We start from the raw sequence: 24,843 nt of genomic DNA on the forward strand, positions 1-24,843 counted from the left end.
TCCACACTGAGTGCCAAGGCCTGACATGATCCTGAGATCATGACCTGAGCAGAAACCAAGAATCCGATGCTTAACCTACTGCACCACCCAGGCGCCCCCACTTTACAGCTTTGATTCACTCCATTTATTTCAAGTATTTAGTGTTCCCTTCCGTGTGCACACTACCAAGAGTGCCTTGCGGCACGATTCCAGGGGCCCCATTCGCATCACCTTCTATGCCCCTTGAATTCTTGGAAGTGCGTCTCCTTCAGTGTCATTGATCTTATGGGAAATACACGAGAATGACAGCAGATGCGTATTTAGAGATGTCGCTAATCTTCGTATACAGTCCTTCCACAAACAAACACACAACAACATGGAGAACACAAAAGAATCAACACAATTCATCATGAGTTAGACATGTGGTAAAGGCACAGGATTAGCAAATTGTGGTGCAGGGTTTTTCTTTGAGGGCTTCCATTTCCCTTTCCTCTACTTGCTCTATGTGAGTCATCACTGGCCTCCACGATTGCTCATCACTGCAGTCATGTTACAGCCTCTAAACTCCTTCCTTCTGCCCAGGGGATCCTATTAAAATTCTCTCCCTTTATCTAGCCTTTTTGGTGGGGAGCATGTTAGGGAAGTGAGTGATACCTATTTACCCAAAAGATCAGAAGACCTCCTCCTTTCCAGGAAAGCCTGAATGTCAAAAAAGAGAAGAGGTTTTAGCTCTGGGTAGGCTTCCTAAGAAGACCCTTGAGCTTGATCTGGAAGACTGAGTGGATCTCAGAGGCAAAGGAAGAGGAATTGCTATTATGGGAGTTGGGAAGAAACAGGTTGAGAAACTTCTGAAATGGAAAAAATAGTATATATTTTAGGCTTACAGGATATACCATTTCTGTCCAACTACTCAACTGTGTTGTATAGCTCAAAGGCCGCCAAGACAATACGTAAATAGATGGCCGTGACCGTGTTCCAGTAAGACTTTATTCACAAAAACAGCTGACTGGGTCACCGGTTGTAGTTTGCTGATCCCTGCCGAGGTCTTTAAAACCATAAGCGATCAGTGTTTTTCTTTATTATTAATATCCTAATAAAAGTTGACAATAATAAAAAAATCGACCTAAGAAAATAGAGTCTGCATCTTTCCTCTAAGGTAAATCCTCTCCGCCTCTCAGCTCCTCCTTGGGCCTAGCACCTGGCTGATGCGGAACGCCAGTGTGTAATTGTTTAACTAGTATTTCCATGTGCTGAGGCCTTTACACATATCATTCCCATGGTGTCCTCACCTCACATTGAAAAGCTGAGTCACAGTAGCCTTGAATTAGTAACGTGCCCAACACTGCCCAGCCCGGAAGAAACAGACCTAAACTCTACCTCCGAAACCCAAATCATCTGGTCTTGAAAGCCTACCTTTAACCAGGGCTCTACGGAGGGGTATTAAAGATACAGACTTTACGTAGTAAATTTAGATGCCACCAGGAATATGTTCTAGAATAACATGAGACCAAATGACAAAGGCCCAATCCTTAATTCCAAACGTGAAAATAATCTACTACCCAATCGTGTCTAGAACACTGTTAGGGCAACTTTGGGTTCAGGGTTACTAATCACTGATTCAGAAAGAGTCACCAGAAACTGCTCTATTCTCAGTGAGTACAGAATCTTAGTTAATCCTCTTTCATCCTTTTCAATATAACTCGTTATGGCAACACAAAATGGTAATAAAAAGAAAACCGTCAAAATTATGATGCGGTTCCAAAGGCACCTTTTATTTTGTTTTTCCATCAAATATCTAGCAAACACTTTTTAAATAGTCCGATTACACAGGCCACCTTGTAAAATCACAAAAACCCAGTAGTTTTCTATACGGGAGGTATCCCATCTAGGACTTGAGCTGATCATAGAAAAGTATATTTTCTCCTTTTTTTTATTTTTTTTATTTTTTTGAGGTGTTTAAATACAGAATTCTGACAATTTCATTTCTTTGCAACTTAATTTTCTATTTCATTTTCCCTCAGATAGAAAAGTGCCCAGGTGAGGCAGAGGAACAAGGAAATCCCAAATCTGTTTGGTTTTCAGGCTTCAAGTCCAGTGATGGGGAAGTATCTCTAAAAGATGATAAGCCCTAGTTTTCCCATCGGACTGCGCGAGGGAAGGAGAACAGAGGATTAGCAAGACCAGACTCCCGGAGGAAAGGGCCAGGAAGGCAGAGAGAGAGGCAGGCAGGCTGGATTCTATTTCAGCTTGACCATTCACACTGAATCTTATCGCCACTACGTGTTAGGTTCAAATATTTGATTTTTTAAAATGTTTCCTCGTAAGCTCTGCTTTCCATATTTCGATCGCTTTGATTATCCCAGGAGACATAGTCATTTCTCCTGTATCTCTTTTAAAGTTTTGTGAACAACAAACACACACAGAGGACACTGGTATTGGCTACTAGCAGCACCGGATAACGTCCATGAGGGATGCAGACACCCCCTTACCTTGGGAGCATGCACTTAGAAATCGTGGGCTGTTTTGTTTTCCTTTTTTAGACATTTAAAACATTTAATACAAATTAATTAACATAGAATGTATTATTAGTTTCAGAGGTAGAGTCTAGTGACTCATCAGTTGCATACAACACCCAACGCTCAGTCCATGAAGTGCCCTCCTTAGTGCCCATCACCCAGTGACCCTGTCCCCCCAACCCCTCCCCTCTGGCAACCCTCAGTTTGTCTCCCATAGTTCAGTCTCTTACGGTTTGTCTTCCTCTCTGATTTCGTCTTATTTTATTTTTCCTTCCCTTCCCCTATGATCCCCTGTTTCGTTTCTTAAATTCCACATGTGAATGAGATCATATGATAATTATCTTTCTCTGATTGACTTATTTCCTTAACATAATACCCTCTAGTTCCATCCACATCGTTGCACATGGTAAGATTTCGTTTTTTGATGGCTGAGGAGTATTTCATTTTATATATACGTATAGACCACATCTTCTTTATCCATCATCTGTGGCTGGACATCTCTGCCCTTTCCATGGTTTGGCTGTGTGGACATTGCCGCTATAAATATTGGGGTGCAGGTGCCCCTTTGGATCACTATATTTGTGTTCTTTAGGTAAATATCTAGTAGTGCAATTGCTAGATCGCAAGGTAGCTGTATTTCAACTTTTCGAGGAACCTCCGTATTGTTTTCCAGAGTGGCTGTACCAGCTTGCGTTCCCACCAGTTTCGTTCCCATTTTGATTAGATCTTCTGCTTTCTTATTATCCTCCTGTGGTTTCTGTCAATTTTTTTTATAGTGTTGTCTTTATAAACTAGTTTGGAGTTCATTTTACAATCCAGATACCAATGCATCTACAGTTACACGTTAAAACTATGTTTTCCCGATTTATGGGTTGCCTTTCCTTTAATTTTGGTGTATTTTGTTAGGAACAGTTTTGTGCTTTTTGTGTTTAAATAATCCTTTCTTATTCTAATGTTATAATAACACTTTCTTATATCACTTCAAAAAATTTCATAGATTTATTTTTTTAAATTAGGTCTTGAAACCACTTGAGATTGATCTTGTGTATGAAAGGCAGTGATTCATTTTTTTCCCATTAGTATGATCATTTGTCTTCACCATTTATTAAAAAGTTGTCCCTTTCCCCAGTGACCTACCTGCATGACAGTTTTTCTTATACTAGATTTATGAGTTAACCTGTCTCAATACCAAAAATATTAATTAGCTTAATTAGTTTTATAATATGCATATTATGTTTTGATATCTGGTGAATCTCCTCAGCTTGTTCTTCATATTTAGGGGTTTCTTGATTACTGAGGTTTTATTCTTCCATAAAATTTTATTTTAATTTTGTTTGTATATTTTTTTATTGGAGTTCGATTTGTCAACATACACCATAACCCCCAGTGCTCATCCCATCCAGTGCCCCCCTCAGTGCCCATCACCCAGTCACCCCAATCCCCCGCCCACCTCTCCTTCTACTAACCTTGTTTGTTTCCAAGAGTTAGGTGTCTCTCATGTTTTGTCTCCCTCTCTGATTTTTCCCACTCATTTTCTCTCCTTTCCCCCATAATCCCTTTCACTATTACTTCCATAGAATTTTGGAATCAATTTTCAAATGTAACTTATCAGAAGTCTGCTTATAATTACATAGAATCTATAGATCAATTTGAAGAGGGTTGAGAAATTTGCAATATTTAATAATCCTCAATAATAACATAAATAATGTTCATATTCAATGCCAAATATTTCCATTTACTTAGATCTGTTGTTAAAGGCTTTCGAGAAGTTTCATAATTATTTGCATATCTTTTATTAAAATTAATCTTAGATATTATGTGTTTCATAGTAAATTTTTGTACCTTTTGTAAGTTTTTTTTTTTAATGTTTGTTGGTTAATTGAAATACAATTGATTTTTCATAGTAAGTTTGTCCTATGCAAACTTGCTAAACTTTGTTAATAATTCTAATTATTTTTCTGTATATTTCTTTGATTTTCTTTGTAAATAGTCCCCATCGCTTTGGTGTTTTCCTTTTTCATATTTTAAAATCTTTGTTTCTTTTTCTTTCTTAATGATTTTATTTGGCTAAAGTAGTGATGGTAGATATTCTTAAACTGAGTTCTGACTTTCAAAGGAATTATTTTAATGATTTGCATTAAGTACGATGGTTGCTAGATTTGTCACTGATACACTTCAGAAGGCTCAGAAAGTTGCCTTCTGTCTGAGATCTCTAAACATGTTTTTTTTTTTTTACCATGAATAGATTTGAATTTAATGGACACTTTCTGAACTGTTGAGATGATTATAGAGTCTTCTTCTTCTATGTTAATGTGGTTATCAATTTTCTAATATTAAAAAAACCTTCATTCCTGGGAAAGTTTCCAATTTGTCTACCTAGTTTGGGTTTGCTAATATTTGGTTTAGGTTTTTGCATAGACGTTTTATGACTGAGAATGGTCTATACTTTTATTATAAAGTCCTTGTTTGCTTTTATACAAACTTGGGTCAGACTTTTAAAAACCGAATTTGGAATTAGTTGTCATTTTTTCTATGTTTTTGAATATTTTCTGTAATTTTAGATAATTATTTCTTTGAGTGATAGTGTATACCTGGAAAACTAGTTGGATTTATGCTTTTTTGTGTATATGGAATTACTTCAGTTTTTGGTTATAGAGTTTTTTATTTGGGTTTTCTAATTCTTTTTAAGTTAATCAAATATCTTTAGGATTTTATAATTTTTAGTTTTTTTGCTATTTCATTTACTGTTTTAAATTTATTGGTGTAAAAGTATTCATAATATGCCTCTTGTTTTCTCTTTAATCTCTTAGTATCTATAGTTACATGCTTTTTAAAATTTCTTTTGTTGTTTGTTTTGTGTCTTATCTTCTTTTCCTTCATTAATCCTGCTAGAAGTTTGTAATAGAGCCAACTTGGGGCTTCCTTGATCCACCATTGTATGTTAATGGTCTATATTACTGCTTATATCTTTATTATTTCCTCACTTTTATGTTTTGAGGCTTATCTACTGTCCTTTTCTCATAAATTGATTGTTTTAGTAATTTTTGACTTTTCTCCTTTTCTAATGGAAGTGTTTAAGGCTATAAGGGTTCAACAATTTCATTAGAAATTATTTCTCAGTTTTGGTATTTTTTTGTTTATTTTTAATGTATGTTATGTATATTCTTCTATCATTTTTCTTTGCCCACAAGGTGTTCAGAATTCTTTTCCCTCTTTTTTCTAAGTCTTGTTTATCCCAACTCTTAAGACTGATATCTTTGATCAATTATGAAAATTTCATCATTTAATCTGATCATTGGTTAACCTTTATTCTTTCTTTCTGTTACAAATAATTTTTACATGTAATTGATTTTAATTGGATTGTGGCAAATAACAAAATGTGAAATACACCAATCCTTGATATTAGGGTTTATTGATGGCTCAAGACATGTTCTGTAGAACACCTGGCCTCGACTCACATAAACATCAGAGAGGGCCAGTGGGAGACTACAGAGATATGAAATCCAAATGTTTTTTTCTTTTAAAGACTTTATTTATTTACTCATGAGACACACAGAGAGATAGAGAGAGAGAGAGAGAGAGAGGCAGAGACACAGGCAGAGGGAGAAGCAGGCTCCATGCAGGGAGCCCGATGTGGGACTTGATCCCGGGACCCAAGGATCACGTCTTTAGCTGAAGGCAAACGCTCAACCGTGAGCCACCCAGGCGTCCCTTGAAAGGTAATTTAACTACGTGATTGACAGCTGATTTCTCTCAGTCCTTCTGGTTTCAGTAGTTGTTGAGGAGACAGGTACTGCTATAAATATCATTTCTCTGTAGGTAATTGGCCTTTGCTCTTAAGACTCTTTGTCTTTGGTGCTTTGTGGTTTGCCGTGATGAGTCTGGGTAGGGCTCCTCATGAGTGGCATTCATCTGCTCCTGGGAGCATTGTTTTTTCTACCCAAAGGACTCACATAGTTTGTCCATCAGTGCCCTCCTATCTTGTGCCCAGGACACACCTCTGAGAGCCCACAAAGCTTGTGGTCCTTCTCCGCTCTACCATGTTTTCTTTTTTCCTGTCAGTCCTGTACTGTTGGGTCTACCAAGGTAGAAGAAGGATGGTGGGCTGGGGGTGGAGGTGGAGATGCTAACAGAGAACAGAAAACAAGTCCTCTGGAAGTTTTAAATCTCTGTGCTGTATTTATTATTCGACCATAATGTTCCTTCCTACCCGTCACCCCCAGATTCACCCCATATTCTCTCTGACCTCTGGCTTCAGGGATTACCCTCTTGTCTAAATCTCAACTGAAGTTCATTTTAGCAGTTCTCATCCAGCCAGAGGAACACATGCTGTTTTTACATTTTAAAAATTTCTTTTAAAAGTAATTTCTAGGGCAGCCCGGGTGGCTCAGCAGTTTAGTGCCTGCCTTCGGACCAGGGTGTGATCCTGGAGACCCGGGATCGAGTCCCACTTCAGGCTCCCTGCATGGAGCCTGCTTCTCCATCTGCCTGTGTCTCTCTGCCTCTCTCTCTGTCTGTGTCTCTCATGAATAAATTAAAATCTTAAAAAAAATCACATTGCAAAAAATAAAAATAAAAAAATAAAAATCACATTATAAAAAAAAAAAGTAATTTCTATACCCAATGAAGGGCTTGAACTTCAGGGAACTTCATGACCCTGAGATCAAGAGTAGGATGCTCTACCAACTGAGAGCCAGTGCCTCTCATATATGCTGTTTTTAAAAACGAACACGTTTTTCTCTCTGTTTTCCTATGAAATCCTATAATTTTTGTAGTTACAATTATCTATGCTGAAACAGGAAATGAATACAGAGGAATTTGTCCCAATTTATATTCCCCGCCTATTTTTCAGTTTTGTTTATACGGGGTGTATAATTTTTAATAAATAAATGAATCATATTTGTTGTTAATAATTTTAAAAGATTCTATCAATTTTAGTTCTTTTCGTGACAAGGTTTTCAGGAACCCTGATTCTCTGTACTGCTAGAATTGGAGGTCCCCACCAAGTTTTCCTCCCAGTAATAGTATTCACCTCTTCAACGAATTGATTCCCTCACATGTGGTGTGGATGAACACCTTGACACATTTATGAGGAACCTCAAGGTTGGCAAATAATGGAGACGTAATTCCTGAAAACACTGACTCAGAGTTTAACGTGATAGTTACTTGGCAATTCGTTAGGATCAGAAAGGCCCTCAATAAGTCTAGTCGTATGGGAGCCCCACTATTTTTCTGAAGTTCCCTTCCCATTAGAAGCAAAAATGCCCTGAAACCAGTTGGGAGCCCCTAGGACTTAAAACTGTCAAATGGCAAACAGTGGGCTGGGAAGCAGAGACCAGCTGGGCCTTTTCGGGGCCGCCTCATTGAGGCAAGTGGAGCTTAGCTCGCCCCGACTTCTTCACCTGCAGCAGACACTTGCTACGAGGAGCAAACAGAAGAACAGATTTAAAGGACTTTGGAAAGGAAAAAAGCGCCACAGACATGTAAAATAATACCAAACCTGTTAGAAATGTTCAGGGGGTCCCTCGAGACTATTTTCTCCCCTTGGTTTTATTGTTCTCATGACTAAACCAGTGCTGGTGCCTGAGGATTTCGAACAGCACCAGGGTGACCTCGGGCACTCACCCCCGCAGCGGCTCCTCGCCAGGGGCCTGAAGGGCTTCAAATCCTCCTTGCTGTCCGGTTGCCCTTTCTGGTGAACTGGGAGTGTTTTAAGAGGTTTAAGTTTTAACTTCTTTTAAGATTTATGAATTAATTTCTTTTCTTTCTTTTTTTTTTAAAAAAAGATTTTATTTATTTATTTGACAGAGAGAGAATAGAAAAAGAGAGAACACAAGCATGGGGAGGGGCAGGCAGAGGGAGAGGGAGAAGCAGGCTCCCCGCTGAGCAAGGGCTTGACCCGGGGCTCGATCCCAGGACTGTGGGATCACGACCTGAGTTGAAGGCAGACACATAACCAAGTGAGCTACCCGGGCGCCTCTTTCTTTTCTTTTCTTTTTTTTTCTCTTTTCTTTTCTTTTCTTTTCTTCTTTTCTTTTCTTTTCTTTCTTTCTTTTCTTTTTTCTTTTCTTTTTCTTTCTTTTCTTTTTTCTTTTCTTTTCTTTCTTTCTTTTCTTTTCTTTTTCTTTCTTTCTTTTCTTTTTTCTTTCTTTTCTTTTCTTTTCCTTTCTTTTCTTTTCTTTCTTTCTTTTCTTTTCTTTTCTTTTCTTTTTTTCTTTCTTTCTTTTCTTTTCTTTCCTTTCCTTCCTTTCCTTTCCTTTCCTTTCCTTTCCTTTCCTTTCCTTTCCTTTCCTTTCCTTTCCTTTTCTTTTCTTTTCTTTTCTTTCTTTTCTTTTCTTTTCTTTCTTTTCTTTTCTTTCCTTTTCTTTTCTTTTCTTTTCTTTTCTTTTCTTTTCTTTTCTTTTCTTTTCTTTCTTTTCTTTTCCTTCTTTTTTCTTTTTGGGAAAGAGAGAGAGCATGAGAACAAGATAGAGCAGCGGGGGGCCAGAGGGAAAGAACCTCCAGCAGACTCCCCGCTGAACATGGAGCCCATATGGGGCTTGATCTCACGACCTTGAGATTGTTGACCTGAGCTGAAATCAAGGATTGAATGTTCAACTAAATCACCCAAGTACACTTAAGAGTTAATTTCTAAAAATGATAAGAACAAAGTAATGATTGCTATTTATTACACAAACAGAATAGTTTCATTTTAATGTCCTTTGTTCTTGATTCCTTTCTCAGGACCATCCAAGATGGTCCTCCAACCAGCGCCATGTAACAAGAGCATTTCCAGGGCACTTCCCAGATGGTGTTCTGGTGTTACAATTGTCACTCAAAGATTCTAGATTTTGGTTAAAAAGGAGTTGCCGAAAAAACTGTGGTTGGCAGAGAAAAAGCATCCAGCTTGCCAATAGTCTTGTTTTTATTTAGTCACAGTGCACACAGATCTAGAAAGAGGTAGAAAGAGCGTGGTGCTGAGGAAGGGGATGCCTTCCCAATAGTGAGGAAATTGCCAATAATTCACAAAGGTGGAGCCTCAAAAAGTTGAAAAGGTCACTTTCCCAGCTGTGACAACAGTAAGCATTTGTTTTATACAAAAGTTATGCTTAGTGTTATCTGCTATATATTATCTGTATAAATCATTTTGACCCGTGTTACTGCTTAAATAAAATTATCTGCTTTACAGTTGCTTCCTATCCATATGTCATCAATATTTATAGCTTTTTCTTAAGTTAAAGCTGTAGTGTAGTTTGAATATACTATTTTTGAAACTAAAGTTTTTACTTGCAACATTTTGACATGATATGTGAATTGTAAGGCAAAGTCTAAAGTTATACAAAGCCTGGTTTATTCAACTCTTCTGTGGATAAAATGGAAATAGATTCTCTCCAAAGCTTCATAGTTATTGTTAAAGTATTGAAATGTTCAATTATGAGTTAATTTTAAACTCATAAAAGTAAGCACTACTCAAATTAAACACTTGAAAGGCCTTAAGAATTATGATGTCTGGTAAAAGTCACTTACTGCGAAACCCAATATCTCTACCATATGATGCATGTATAAAGAGGTCTTTATTAATTTAGAAGTTTCTGGATATTTTTTTGTCAAATAGCCCTTTAAAAAAAAGTGTGTCTAATGTGCAGATTTGATTATCTTAATACCAAAATTAGAGCTAAAAAAAAAAAAAAAAAAAGGCCAGAACCGTAGCTATTCTATAGTCATCGTTTTCTCTGGATGTGAGTCTGTAAGTTGTTTCTAATACACATGAATGAAAATGAAACCTATATCACAAAGGACACTTGACCACTGCTTCCTACAGGGGTGTGCAATAAAGGTATAAATAAACACATTTTCCTTTCTTAAAATGTGTATATCTAAAATCTAAAATGTATAAAATAAACACATTTTCCTTTCTTAAAGTAGCTAGATATGGCCTACATTTGCTTCTTTTAGAAATAGCTGATAGAAACTGGGTATTATCTTCAAATATAAGAGCAAACAAATCTAAAGCAATGTTCTGTTATCCATGTAGCTCTTGTCTATTGCTCCCTATTCTCCCTACATCTCCTCTTTGTAGGCAGGTAAGCTGTTCCCCAGAACCGGACTGTGAATAATAATACTGCTCCCGCGTAGAATTGCAACCAGGTGCCTCATTCTTGAGCATGCTCTGACATATTTGAAAATGTTTTCTGACCTATCAAGGCTTTGAGTTGATTTAATGAGGATTATTGGTTAAATGCTCATTTGTATGTTCGTTTCTTATCTGTCTACAACAGATCATGCACAACGTGTTATTCATTAGACCGCAAGTCAAAATAATGGGATTGCTGGTATGATTAATTTTTTTTTCACACGCTATGCTCAATATCCCTTAAAGAGAATAAATCAAGTGGGAGGCTTCAAACATTTGCTTTGATTTGTTTTCTCTCTCATCTTTTTGTATCTTAAGGTCTCCTCTCAAACATAATATGAGTAGCTTTAAAAATTGGGCCAAGTATTAATAACATCATAAAGTAATACTATTGATGGTAAAGTAATGCTATTGTTACTATAGTTCTTTGTTTCCTTTGTGTTCTCAAATCTTCTGCCTTTTATAAGTAGTCTCGGTCACCCAGTTTACAATGCGCAGTTGTGTACGTGAAGGTGGATATATGTGGCCAAGAAAGAAATGAAGAGAATGCTTGCAGCATTTACTTACATACCTGTCCTGTGATCCCGATCAGTGAGACATCTTTATAAGTCTGAGATAAAAAATGGGAGGAAAAAAATCCATTACAGCGTCTTATCAGGGTCATTATTTATCTGTTGAAAATGAGGAATTATTTGGATCATAGCATCTGTCTTGCCACTCTCCATCTTCCTTCTCCGGGGAATTTATTCAGTTTACTTTGTCCTCAGCAAAACTCATACGTACAACTGGGAGTAAATCTGCTGGACGGGAAACTACCAGAAGGGAGGAATGTGGATTCCTGATTACATACTACCATCCAGACCTAAATCGAACACAAGGGATTGTTTCTGTCGGCTTGCTTTTTGCTCCACGTGGGTTTGTGGGGGCAGCCCAACCAGAGATGAAATATTTATTGCTGATAAAAATAAAGCATTTATCTGAAAAACAGAGGCAAATGGAAGACTAACAGAAGCATTATATTTCAAATGACTGCATTATCAGACCCAGTTACACGGCCCCATGCTGTGAGCAGCAAGGAGATAAGGTCTCCACCATCTGTTCTCAGGAGGTCCCGAGTTTAAATCTCAATGGGAGATTGCTGCCGAATGCCAGGGGAAAAGAAAGGTAATTTGTAGATTTTGCTTTCTTCAGGCCAAAGCAATAATGATTCTTGCATACACTTGTTTATAAAAGGGATAACATTCCACCCATATGCTAATTTCAAACAAATTAATACTTGATAAAAAATGGAGTTCTGTGTTAGCTTACCCTGTATGTATTTCAATCGTAGCTTATAGGATACTTGGGACTCAGAATACACAGAAGAAAAGATGTCCACATTATACCTGCACCGCTGAGTGTGTCTAACCACTAATGCTTCTGGATCCCAGCATTGTGAAATTCGAGCTGCAGGATGAAATTGTAAAGCATTTAAAGGTTCCATCAGATGAAATCCCGCATTCCTTCGTAATGTCCTGCAATCTAATAAATTATAAGACCACAGTTAGGTTGAAGTTGCTTTACTATCAAAACAAAACAAAACAAAACATTTTTTTTTCTCAAAATAAATGTCCTCAAAATACAGAAGCTGCTTCTCTATTTCCTTCCCCTTCACTGCTCGCCTCCCCCGTGTAGGCCTCCCCCTTCCCTCCACTACTAGTAGCCATTTTATAATGAATAGAAGGATCATGTCCAGACAACCCCCTTGGATCTTTCAGGGGAAGTACTGTCTGTACAATCCAACACATAGTAACTCAGCCCCCTACATAAGGACTCCGAAGGAAGGTTCCTATCTTCCCTTTCCTCTGGGCACCGCAGCCCAAAGAGCTTAGACAGCTCTACCGCTTGGCCAAAGCCTTCCTTCCTCATTGCCCAAGAGCATGGACATCCAAGTCCCTTCACAATCTGGCTTCCCCCATCTCTTCCAGGCTTATTTCTAGCCACATACACTATACTCTTGCCAACCACCCATCATTACCGTAACAAGTCATGCTTTTTCCTGCCTTTGTGTTTTTGTTCAAATTTGTCCTTCCTAGAACATTCTTGGGACCTTTCTAACAGTTCTGTTAATTGATTCTGTAACAGTTTTTCATGGTGTAGGCCAAATACCACTTCATTCATAAATACTTTCCAGATACGGACAATGGGAAATTCCTTCTCCCTTCTCAGTATTTTGTGACTATTATTCAGCGCTTACCTTACTTCAATGATATTAAACTGTAATAACCAATGACTTTAGGCAGGAGTCGTATCATTCGTCTTAACGGATCCCTTTATCCCTGTTATCTTGCATGCTCCCTTACGGGTAGAAGGTATCCAATAATTACTGAATTTGCTCAAAAGCAATAGATGTTGCTTATGTAAATCTAAGTGCTAAAGGTATACAGAGCAGTCCGGTTGTCTTGTCCTGGTTTCCACTCACACATTAATGCAACAAATATTTATCAACGGCCCATGCCGCTGTGTAAAGCACCGTAGATATAAGAACGAACAAAACAGACTTGGTTCCTGCTCTCATAGGCCACCACTCGCTGGATTTACAGGTTTTATGAGATTTCAATTTCTTTATCTGTAAAACAAAAGGGCTTAGATTATATAATCTCATAGGTTGCTCCCAATTTTAACGTTATGAAGACTCATAAGCAAAAGACACTTTGTAAGATTAGATCTCTTAAAAAGAGATGAACTGGGGCACCTGGGTGGTTTAGTCAGTTAAGCATCTGACTCTTGATCTCAGCTCAGGTCATGATCTCAGGGTTGTGAGTTCAAGCCCCATTTGGGCCTCCATGCCTAATCTAAATATATATATATAGACTATTATGCATTATATATATTTACACATAAAATACATATACATGTTTTTTTCATAGGTAGTATGTCATAAAAATGTGACAGTCCCACAATGTTGGATTTGGAGGGGTAGAAAACAAATTGCCAGGGACACCTGGGTGGCTCGGCTCAGGTCATTTCCCAAGGTCCTGGGATCGAGCCACACGTAGGGTTCCCTGCTCAGCTTCTCCTTCTCCCTTTGCTGCTCTCCCTGCTTGTGCTAGCTTTTTTTTTTTTTTTCTCTCTCTCTGTCTTTCACTTTGTCAAATAAATAAAATCTTTTAAAAAAAGGAAATGAGTTATCCCTTGATAATAAAGTATAGTGGTAAAGGAGTTATCAGGTATATCCTCCATCTTTTTTAGATTTTGGATGAAAATATTGTCCTTCCTCCTTTTAGGAATCGGGAACTAGGATGAAGAATCTTTATGTCGTACATACTTTATGTTAAATGTATGTGATCTTTCTACATATTAACCTCATCATTATATTAAAGTTTCCCTTTCACGGATATATTTTACAAGTAACACTGGGAATGTTTCCAGTAGAAAAATATGATGATGTTCTTGATATAATGGGGTCTGGTGAAGTTAGTTCTTAAATCACTTACTTTAAGTAGAAATTATGGATGCTTCCATAGGAAGCAATCTGAGGAAACTTTAAATTTTCTTCAGACGGTCATTTACAGCAGACTCTCTACTGCGAACCCATGAGAATGGTTAGAAACGGCCCCGCAGCCAGGAGATTTTCTTTGACTGTTTAAACGTGTAATATAATGACAGTTAATACTTTTAAATCCCTTAAGGCACTTTAAAAATACAAAGACACTGTATATTAATGCCGATTATTCCTGTTGTTTAAAAACCTTTAGAAAACTCCAATGTGTTAAAAGCGAATAAACATATTCTGCACTCTTCGAGCAAGGAAAGATGCAGAACTAAGGTCCAAAAATGTGATATTTTGATTATTTGATTGAGGGATGCCTTTTCAGGGATCCGTGTTTGCCCTTGATGGGATAATCTGGATAGAGCATATTCTCGGTGGAGGTGAGATAAAGAGGATAGAACAGAAAAGGAGAAAGGGTAAAGCAGAAGAATTACTTAAAATCAAAACAAGACCAAGATAATGATTACACTGTTATCACTCAAGTATAGCCTTGATTCGATCATGAGAGATTATCAGACTGAGTTTGCCAAGTGAGTATGGGTTTATAGGGATGTGAAACTGCTGTCTAGGCTCATTATCCCATCATGATTTAGTTAAATCGTGCTCTCGGAGGAGAGGGATCCGTCATATTTATGAACAGGTGGCAGCTTCATCTACTCAGAGACCAATTATGTAAAGCAGCAGGAAGAGACCCAGGGTGCCAACGCTGGAGGGGGGGAGGGGGAAGAGAGCAAATCTGTCACATGTTACAAAAGCAATACTGATTTGATTTTTGAACAAGGAAGTTTTTTCCTTTTTTTAAAAAAAAAATATTTATTTTATTTATTTTTTTTAGGAAGTTCTTTCCTTAAGCAAAATCACTGACTCCCTCCCGTATAAATGTCTATGACTGTAAGGGCCTCTGGCATTGGGCCTCTTAGGGCAGGTAGGAGGAATGAAGCTTACCTACTTGCTCTGGGATATGCTGCTGGAACTCACTTCAAAGAGTGGGTGACCTTAAAAGACAGACTACCTGTTAAAATTGAAAAATACCGACAGAGCAGTTTGCAACCACAAGAATCCTGGCTGCAGGTACCAGGCTTCCTTTGGGTTAAAACTTCGCCGCTAGAGCTATTATTTACATGCAAATAAACCTAAATGGATAACAGATTGGCTTACTGAATTAGCTAGTCAGCTCCTGGAAATGTTAGAGAGAGGCTCCCTGGAAAAATGGGGGACAAGTTCGGTTAATTTTGAAGAGAGGGAAATGATGGGAGAAGTTGCTGGAGACGCAGGTTTCTAGGAGCCCGAGTCCGCGTGAGCGTCTGGGACTCGCAGAGGGAAGGTGCTGCAGGGGCAACCAGAGCCAGTTGTTGCTCAGACCAGGAGTAGATCCACCCACAATTTAAAAAGTGCCTTTCTCCCATCCTTCTTGGTGAAAGCCTCTCATATCAAAGCTTGTAGGTTTTGTGGGTGATTAATATCTCTGATAGCTTAATGAAAGTGCCTACAAGTTCAAAGATGAGTTGAAGAAAAGCTATTATTCCTTAGGCCTGGAAATGACTTAGATGATGGTAAACAAGTTAAAATGTAAGTGTGTGTAGCCCGTTGAACTTTCACCCGACTTTCTGTTTTTTATATGGCAAAGCTCGCCTGCAGGAAGTGAACGCATTAATAATAATCAAAGTCACTGTGCTCCTTGTAAGCATTGGGAAAATAATGAAGTCTCTGTTTCAAAATAAGTTTTGTTTTTTTTTTCCCAGTATATGTTTGAGACGCAAAACCTCTGCTAAATCTATTGATTTAGTAGAATCAGTATCACTGGATTGGGGCCAATCAGACACAAGCATGTGGGATATTTAAAATTTGCTGGGAATCATTCTGATTGAGCTCATCTTGTCTTTACAGCGCTGCTGTATATAACAGTGAATTTCTGAGGTTTGGGGAAGATTGAGTTCCTAATGGACATTTCCTTGCAAAATGAGGATTTCAAGTCTCTCTGACCTCAGGTAGTTTCTTTATGCATTTGGGAATGTGAGGCAGCTAAAAATGGGAATAAATAATCAGCTACATCTTTCTGAATACGTACATTGCTGGAAAGGTCTTCAGTGTAATCTGCATTACTTGAATGTTTTGTGTTATACTTGATGTTGACTAGCTTGTTAGTGTCTTATGTGAACTTAAGCTTAGGCTAATAAGCAATTAGTAAAAGTTCCTTTATTATACAGATGTTTACACATAATTTAAATTATAGCCTACATTCATGTTTAATTTGTATCTCTTTTTTTTTTAATTTGCATCTCTTTGAAGGAATCAACATTTCTACACATTTGGCCTAGGTTTAGGTAAATTTTCCTAACTTCCACCGTCTTACATTTGTGTCTGCTTTTTTCCTAGGAGCTTATCTGAGTCTCCTGGTTTAGCTATTTCCACAAAGTTTGGGATAAAGATCTATTAGAGCGATAGAAGAAGAAATCTACATAATTGAGAATTTCTATGGGAATAGAATATTTCTCAGTTTCTATAAGCCAGATGAGTCAGATATAAATTATTTAAATAGTCCTTTTAATCTGTCTGCAAGGTTAGTTGGAGAGGAAATCAAGCTGCAAACCTTCGAGGTTTTCAATATCTCATAATTCAGTATTACTTGTGAATTTGATTAACAGACTGCCTACCTGTTTAGCTAGATTTAAATAAAATCAGGCAAATCTGATCCCTCTGGCAACACATAGTCATCCTTTCATGTTTCATTACTGACCCTCTAAGTTTTTCAGTCTGGTTTTATCCCATCATCGATGGTCTAGACAATTTGCCTTCATTTTCTTTCAAGTCTCTTTATCTTTCCATTAAATTCCGTTTCAAATAATTAAATTTCAGTTACTTTACATTTGCCAGTCTTCAGTCTACCAGTTTGTTAATACATGGGCCATTCTTTTGAATTCTATCTACAGTAGAAAACTGTTCTAAAAAAAAAAAAAAGAAATAAAACTGTTCTAAATGTGGGGGGTGGGGACGAGTAACAAGTATCTGTCAGAAATGTTTTGTGTCTTTAACAGCAGAGCAAAAAACTCATGGTCCCGTAGATTATTTTTTAAAGTGATTTTGAATGTTAAAGTATCTTCAAAGTATTTTAAGTTTCTGTAAGCTGCTGACTTTTCCTTTGCACATTCATGTTGGGGAAGGAACCTAATGTACAAAGGAAAAAGGAGGAGGGAAAACCTTACAGGTGCAAATATCTTTCCTGAATCTATGTGATCCACTGAACTCCTTTATGTCTCCTGAAGTGTATTTAAGTCCCCTACGCAGCTTGGCTCAGGTTTCTAGCTGGATTCTGGGATGGGCACACGTTGAAATTTAACCAGAAAATGGTTAAATTTTTTCTTTTAAATACAGAAAATGGTGATGAGCGTATTAATAAATGAAAGGTCTGACTATGCCTTTCACACCCCTTCAGGATTGATAAGGCGGCATTTCATACGTTAGTGTCCATCTCTTCAAGTAAAACGTACACATCCACAAATGACATTTTCCTATCATTCCCTAAATGAAGAGGATTTCTTTCCTAATATCATGGTTCCTTTCCCCTACAAGAATTAACTGCATGAACAGCCTGTGAGAGACTTTATTACCCATCACACACGAATGGAGTTAAAAGAGACACAAGTGACAGGATTTCGTATCAGGAATAAAAGACAATCTCCATATAGGAAAACAATAATTTGAAAAGAGAATCTCCATATAGGAAAACAATAATTTGAAAAATCCCAGTTATCAAAGAACCCAGAACCTATTCAGTCATGAACTAAACATATCAATGTCCACAAATTCAGTAACTAAATCTATCTAGACGCCATGTAGTACTTAGTATGACATTATCATGTTAAATATTAAATATACTTATATATTATAAACACATAATATTAAAATATTATGTTAAAATGACATTCTTGATGACATCCGGGATCAGCAGACCATGATTTCATAAAGACGTGGGCCGTAGCTCACTTTCTCATTCAGCCTCACCTGAGCTGCCTTCTGAGCAGAATAGGGTAACTGAGCTCCCCATTATCAGGTCATTTCTCGTAATTACTTATGTCTATAATATGGGAGAGCACATATTCCCAATGTCCTAATTTCCACAATTTTTTCTAGCCTCCTCTCCAATGTCTCACTTTTCTTTCCCAGAGCAGCAAAGATGTCCAGGATTGGGTTGTGTGCATTTGTACGTACGTGGTCACAACACACACACACGCACACACACACACAGAGCACTCTCAACCTTTTGCGTGTCTATATATTTCTCGCCCATTTCTTTACTAGACACCGAAAGCTTTCCCGAAAAACAAAAGCTGACTTCAGAGCTCACCCCTTACTGCACGCTAGGATTCATCTCATAAGGAAAGTCACTTTCAGTTCATTTAAATGCGACAATTCCTTTACTCGTCGGAGAGGATATACTACCATGGAAGGCAGCCAACGGACTCTGCCAGAGAATTCTATCTCCACAGTCATTGGAAATTTCTCACATAGAGATAGTGGTATCTCTGGTGAGGACAATGATGACCCTGGTTAAAAAAAAAAAAAATGCTATCAATGATTGGTCAGATTTGGACTATATCAAGCTGTTTACAAATTGTTCTACTAATATATCTTCCATGAGTATAATTGGGAAGGAAGTTGCGCAGGCCAATAGAAGTTTCCAGGATTTCCCTGTTCTCTTTGTTTGGCATTTACCTCCATATTTATTTTTCTTTTGTGGCTCTGACACCTGCTTAGGTTTCTTTCTAAGCTTATTTTTAAATCCTGTTAAAAATATTAGGTTGTTACATTTGTTTCTAATTCCCATTTTTTTCACTTCTCTGAATCAAAATTAAACAAACGATGCTTCACTATATTTGTGAAGTTCTTTTATGCTCCATCATCAACCTAGGAACAAGCCTCATACCTACCGTCTTCTGTTGTTTAAAACGGTTATTTATGTTCCTTAATTTACACATTCTGCTCCTTCCTAGTCCCAAATAACTATATTTAAAAAAAAATTGCTCACAACGTAATTACCCATCCTTTATTATGATCACATTAATATCAATGATTTATCTGTCTGGAACACTTAATTGGTATCATGCTAAATGCTTTGCATTACTTCGCTCAGTCTTAGCAGCAACCCTCTAATGTGGGTACCATCTTGAGGATGAGGAAAGTGAGGCGCACGGCGTAATTAATCTACCCCGCAGTTTCAGTTACTCTCCAGTTCACCTATTAATTGGCCAGACTTATGCCAAAGCTCTCTTTTAAACAGTGACCCTTAACCTCTGCAGCTGTCTGGAGCTCCTTTTCCTTTGCTGGCTCCCCTCTATCTTTTTCCTGCACTGGTTTTTCCTGACATGATCCTGTAGTTAGGCTAAGTTCCTTCCCAATCGCCTTTCCATTTAAATTGCGAGTTCTTTTTCACCTCATAAATCCCTAGGCATTATCTGAGAGTCAGCAGTAAATCTGGGCGTACACAAGGCCCTGTTTACAGGTGTGCTCTTAGATGGCAAGATAACCGGGAGCTGGGAAATTCGTCATAATGAGTGTTTCTGTCAGTAGAGGGCAGGAAAGCATACTCCCTCCGTCCTGGGGCCTGGAGTTGACTGTAACTGTTTAGACTTTTTTGCTGGAACACGTGATGGCAAAAATAATCACTTGATACTTGATTCCTCTTCTTGGAAACCAACGTTTTATTCCATTGAAGATGTTTGTTACATATAAAGAAGTCTTCTCTGTTGTTTGGTAAAGGGTGGGAATAGGGTGCAGAGGGGAAGCACATTCACTTTGTTGTCTTTCCCTTCCTCCAAACCTGGTGTGAAATTCCACTTGGCATACTTTCTAAAATTTGGCCTGAGTAGCACACACAATGATACACAGTGTATACAGGAAGCAAAATTCAACAGAGTACCTTTGGCTACCACCCATGCTTATACAAAAGAGGAAATGGGCCATTATCCCACTCTCTACTTGCTGAACTTTGGCTACCATTGCTGTGAGGACAATATTTATTCTCATCTCACTTCATTGAAACTACTGTATTGTTTTCAAGACACAGTATGAGGCAGCAGGAAGAAAACCCAAGCAAAACAAAAGCCTTACCTACCACAGCCAAACAGCTAAGGAGGCTACGAGAAAATAACTTCACAAAATTAGGTATACTTCAGTGTGTGTGGTATTTGGATGTAAGGTAGTTTTTGAGGTGGGAGTCGATCAGCTGCTAAGAGGTACTTCCCGGAGGGCATTTAAACTTTCTCAAATCAGAGAATTGGTAAGTGGGAAGGACACGGGGAGTTGTCAGATTTGTAGACAGTTTATTGATTTTTACAGATATGCAGAGTACAGATGTAGAGAAATTCAGAATCAAAGAGAATAAAACCCATTGCCCAGTGCCAATAAGCTAGTTAGGGACAGCATCAAGTTGTGGTTGGGGTCCTCTGGATTTTCTGACCAACATCCTTCATGCGGGCTACACGCTTAAATATTGCTCCTCAGGGTAGGTGATGTAAAGTCTGAGTACCTGTAGATTGGATTATAGTCACCTTTTTCCACACCTAACACATCCTATCCATCAATTTCCTACCACAAAAATGCAATCTTATGTTAGTTTTCTTTCTGATGGAGCACCCATCACGCCACTTCAGACTTTATTTATAGTGATCTTGTTGCATCGTCACTAAATAGGATCATTAAACTCCTTCAACAGAAATACGGAGGGATTTTTTTCTGACTGGAGGAAATTGGGGAAGCCTTCACAGAGGGCTTTTAGCTCAGGATTGGAGAAGAGAGGAAGTTTACTAGAATGAGAAAGGGGGAACCGTTGACTGAGGCAGTAGTCTGTGTGCTTAGCACCTACACAATGCCTGGCCCGCTGGAGGTGTTAATTGGAAAAAGGCAGGGTTGTAAAAACTTATCTCACTGGAGGGAGGGAGGGAGGAAGGAAAGGAGGAGGAGAGATAAAGAGAGAAATGGATGAGAGGGAGAGACTGGGAAGGGCAGGAGAGGAAAGGGGGGACGGAGGTGGAGAGGGGGAGGAAAAAGAAGGAGGAGGAGGAAAACTAAGAAAAGAAGGGAGAAATTAATTTGTAACAGAATTAATCAGTGAGAAGTTCGTTTCATTTGATAGCATATTTCTGCCTTATGAAGCATTTCATGAGTCACTTAAGTGAGACAGGCTGGGCCCTTTGAGGCTGGAAGGAACTGGCGTGACAGTACATTAAAAGTAGGTGTAATTACACCGCATTAAAAAAGGAGAAAAAAAAATAGTATAAGCAACACAGAACCTCAGAGGCATCCGATTCTTAATTTACACGATGGAATCAGTGCCAGAAATGGGCAATGACAAAAACCAGTATATCAGAGACCTCTCATTTCTGCTTATTAGTGCAATATGATAAACCGAGGCATTCTAACACCGTCGTCAAAGTTTAAGTGTTACTTAAACTCCCTTTTAGCCCAAAGGACCGAGTCGCTTCGGGTCACAGATGTAGCTCACATCTAGGGTTCGGATGCAGAAACCCTTATTCACATGCTTGATGCTCATTTTGTCGAGTCAGAGCTACAGCATCTCACTTCGTGGTGGCCCGTGAATGGCACACGGCTGGTTTTACGGGTTTGCACAACATGACCCAGCAGGGAGAACTTTTGGGATCCCTCAGGATGGATCCTAGTAGAAGCTCCTAAATTTAAAGCAGTGTAATCCTGTACCAATAACTTTCTCTATAAGCCTTAATTTATTTATCCGTAAAATGGAGGTTATAATGTTTATCGGTTTCTTTTTTGAGGATTAAATCAACATAGATACAGGAGGCATCTAACACGAGGCCTGGTATACACGGGCTATGCCCAAGTGTAGGTTCCCTTTCCCCTTGCCTGCCTAATCTAAAGCCTGATATTTGCTTTTTACCCCTGAGGGAGAAAAAAAAAAAAGTTTCAAAAGATAGGAAATTGAGTTATCTAGTAAATTTGGGCTGGAGAAATATATATACTTCAATATTCAAGGTGATTTAATCTTTTTACCCTAGTGCTAGAAAAATCACTGCCTAACATACAATTAACTTGGTGCTGGATAAATCCTTAGGTTATTTCTCCAGACAATCCTGAAATCGTTAGATGCTGATGGAGTCTTTGCGAATGAGACATCTTGCCCCTGGATTAATGCACCTCATCACCGTAAGCAACTAGAAGGTAGAGGGAAAACTAATAAAAGTAAAAAGACAAAGTAAATGGTGACCCCAATGCCCTATCTTACCTCCCTTTCTAAATAAAAAAGGATTCTAAACATATAGGCCTATGTCGGCTTATCGTTCATGCTTTGTAAAATCTTGATCACAAAGCACTAAAAATAGATTCAGGTCTTATTTATGTAGTTTCTCTTTTAAATGGACCTTTCAATCCATCCATTCATCCACACATAGATGCATAATATATGAACGAATGGATATTTCACCAAATGTTGGCTCCTCCCCTGTCACTACTCCCCAAAAGAAAGACGAGAAAAAAGAGGAGCCAACTCTGCTAATATTTTCCTAAGATTTATTTTATTTCTCACTATTAATTCAGCCTAGATGCATTAAATGGATTATCAATAGGTTCATGTCACACAAGGACGCCCTAGACCTCGCAACACTCTCCTCTCACTGTTAAAAAAGAAGAATAAGTATCCTCATGAAGGGTGATATTTTAGCTGTCTTGAGGTGTTTTTAATTCTAAATTCAATTATCTCTGGGACAGAAAGAGGGTATTAAATTTCTCTCTACCGCAGACCATGTAACGCGAGATGTTTCATTGATAATGTTGTAGCTTTTCTGGTCCGTTATCATTTTAAGAGTAACTAAACTCAAAATGCGGTTGTCCATTGGCTCCAGTTTCCCTGTAACAATTGTATCTCTCTTTTTATTTATGTACCAGTTTATGATTAAAAATCAGTTATGGTAACCATATTCCTGCTGAAAATGCTATTAAATTGACACTTTTTTTCTCTGTGTATTTTTTTCGAGTGTGACTCGTAGTGGGTGAAACGGTTTAATCACTATAAGAAAGAAAATGCTTTGGTTTTTGGCTGACTAAACTACATTTTAACAAGCCAAGTGGGGAAACAAGAGTCACAGGAAATATTACTATATTAAGAATGGAAGCCAGCATTGAAAAGATATGGGGGAGGAACTCATGGGATATGTTTTGAGTTATGGTTCGATTTATCCTAATATCCTCAGAACCACTTAGATATGCGAAGACACCCACTTCCACATCCCACCTGCCTCATTGTGAACGAGGAGGACCGGACACTTTCTCGGGTAAAATCAAACAATTCAAGGATGACTCCATTTTTTTCACAGAAGCAAACCCCCTCAACAGTGTGGGTGCTACCCCAGGACATTTTGTATCCTCAGAGCTCCCTTACCTAGAGCTTCATTGTTCTGGATTATGCAAACAAAACAAAACAAAACAAAAACAAAAACAAAAACAAAAAACAAAAACCAGACAGTGCTATGCTAGAAGTAAAAGCAAGGTACTTTTTTTTCTTTATTTTGGTACTTGCTATTTAAAAAAATATATCAAAATTTCTTCTTTAGAAACTTAAAAACTTTGACGAATATACTTATCGTTTCTTTCTGGTTTAGTGTTAATATTTACTATTTCTAGTTCTTTATCCCACTCTTCCTCTGCATTTGGATGCCCGTGAAGCACTTACACTGTTACTTCAACCTCGAATTCTTACCTATTGAAATGTCCCATCCTTCTGCGTAAACCTCATAGGATTCCCTTCCTACTGCACCTCCCTGCCTCCCATTTTTTGCCCCCCCCCCATTTCTTTTGGATTCACACTGTATTGTAGCTAATTAAAATAGAAGGATTTAATTGTATTAGATACTAATTTATTTGTATTATACCAACAGTGCTTGAGTAACACTCTCCTTCAGGTTCAGACAGTTTGGAACATTTCTCAATACAACTTAAACAATTGTCTAAATGTCAGATTTTAGCTTCTGTGCTTTTTTTTTTTTATTTAACCTGAAAGATATCATGCGTGTTTTCTGACTTGCGTCTGGCCCTCTGAATAAAACCATGTTTGACTCTGCACTTTAATTAATGGAGTTCACTTTCCGGCCAGGTCTCTATTGGCAGCACAGGGTGGATCAGAGCCAAATTTCTGAGGTTGGTTGCTCCCTGAGCAGCCTAAACACACATGCACACACACACTCACAGCATCGGTCATGGAGGCCCAAGGTGGTCCTTCTGGAGTAGCTTCATCGCAAATGCAAGGCTCTTCTCTCCTCCTCTCTAAAACTTCCACTTTAAATTATATTTAGGCATAAAAACTTTCTTACCTTGTCTTGAGCTTCCATGCCCAGTCACAAGGTACTGACAACTCTCAATGTATCTTCTCTCGCTTTTCTAGATATTTAGAAATAAATAATTCTGGGTTAAAAATTAATTTTTTAAAAAAATTAAAAAAAAAATAAAATAAAAATTAATTTAAAGCCACCTACAGTGGGGAACATGGGAAGTATAGGATGGTGGTAAAGACTACAGTCTCTGGAATGGACAAGATTGGGTCATGCTCAACCATTTATTTATTTATTTATTTATTAAGATCTTATTTATTTATTCATGAAATATGCAGAGAACGGCAGAGGGAGAAGTAGGCTCTCCACAGGGAGCCTGATGCAGAACTTGATCCCAGGACCCTGGGA

At 38.1% G+C, this 24,843-nt stretch overlaps 1 long non-coding RNA gene across 2 annotated transcripts; it reads right to left on the reverse strand.

The window, feature by feature from the left end:
• Nucleotides 1-9,040: 9,040 nt before the first annotated feature.
• On the reverse strand, nucleotides 9,041-24,547 carry LOC118350827 (uncharacterized). Of its 2 annotated transcripts, none has more exons than XR_004805353.2 (6): nucleotides 24,478-24,547; nucleotides 14,085-14,229; nucleotides 12,845-13,216; nucleotides 11,917-12,129; nucleotides 11,180-11,218; nucleotides 9,041-9,424 (listed from the first exon to the last, which is right to left on the reverse strand). It is a non-coding gene; the product is annotated as an uncharacterized LOC118350827 (long non-coding RNA). The 2 variants fall into 2 exon arrangements; XR_007402413.1 differs by lacking the exon at nucleotides 24,478-24,547 and adding an exon at nucleotides 15,086-15,146.
• Nucleotides 24,548-24,843: the final 296 nt, after the last annotated feature.

Source organism: Canis lupus, chromosome 15, assembly GCF_003254725.2.
Source record: "Canis lupus dingo isolate Sandy chromosome 15, ASM325472v2, whole genome shotgun sequence".
NCBI lineage: Eukaryota > Metazoa > Chordata > Mammalia > Carnivora > Canidae > Canis > Canis lupus.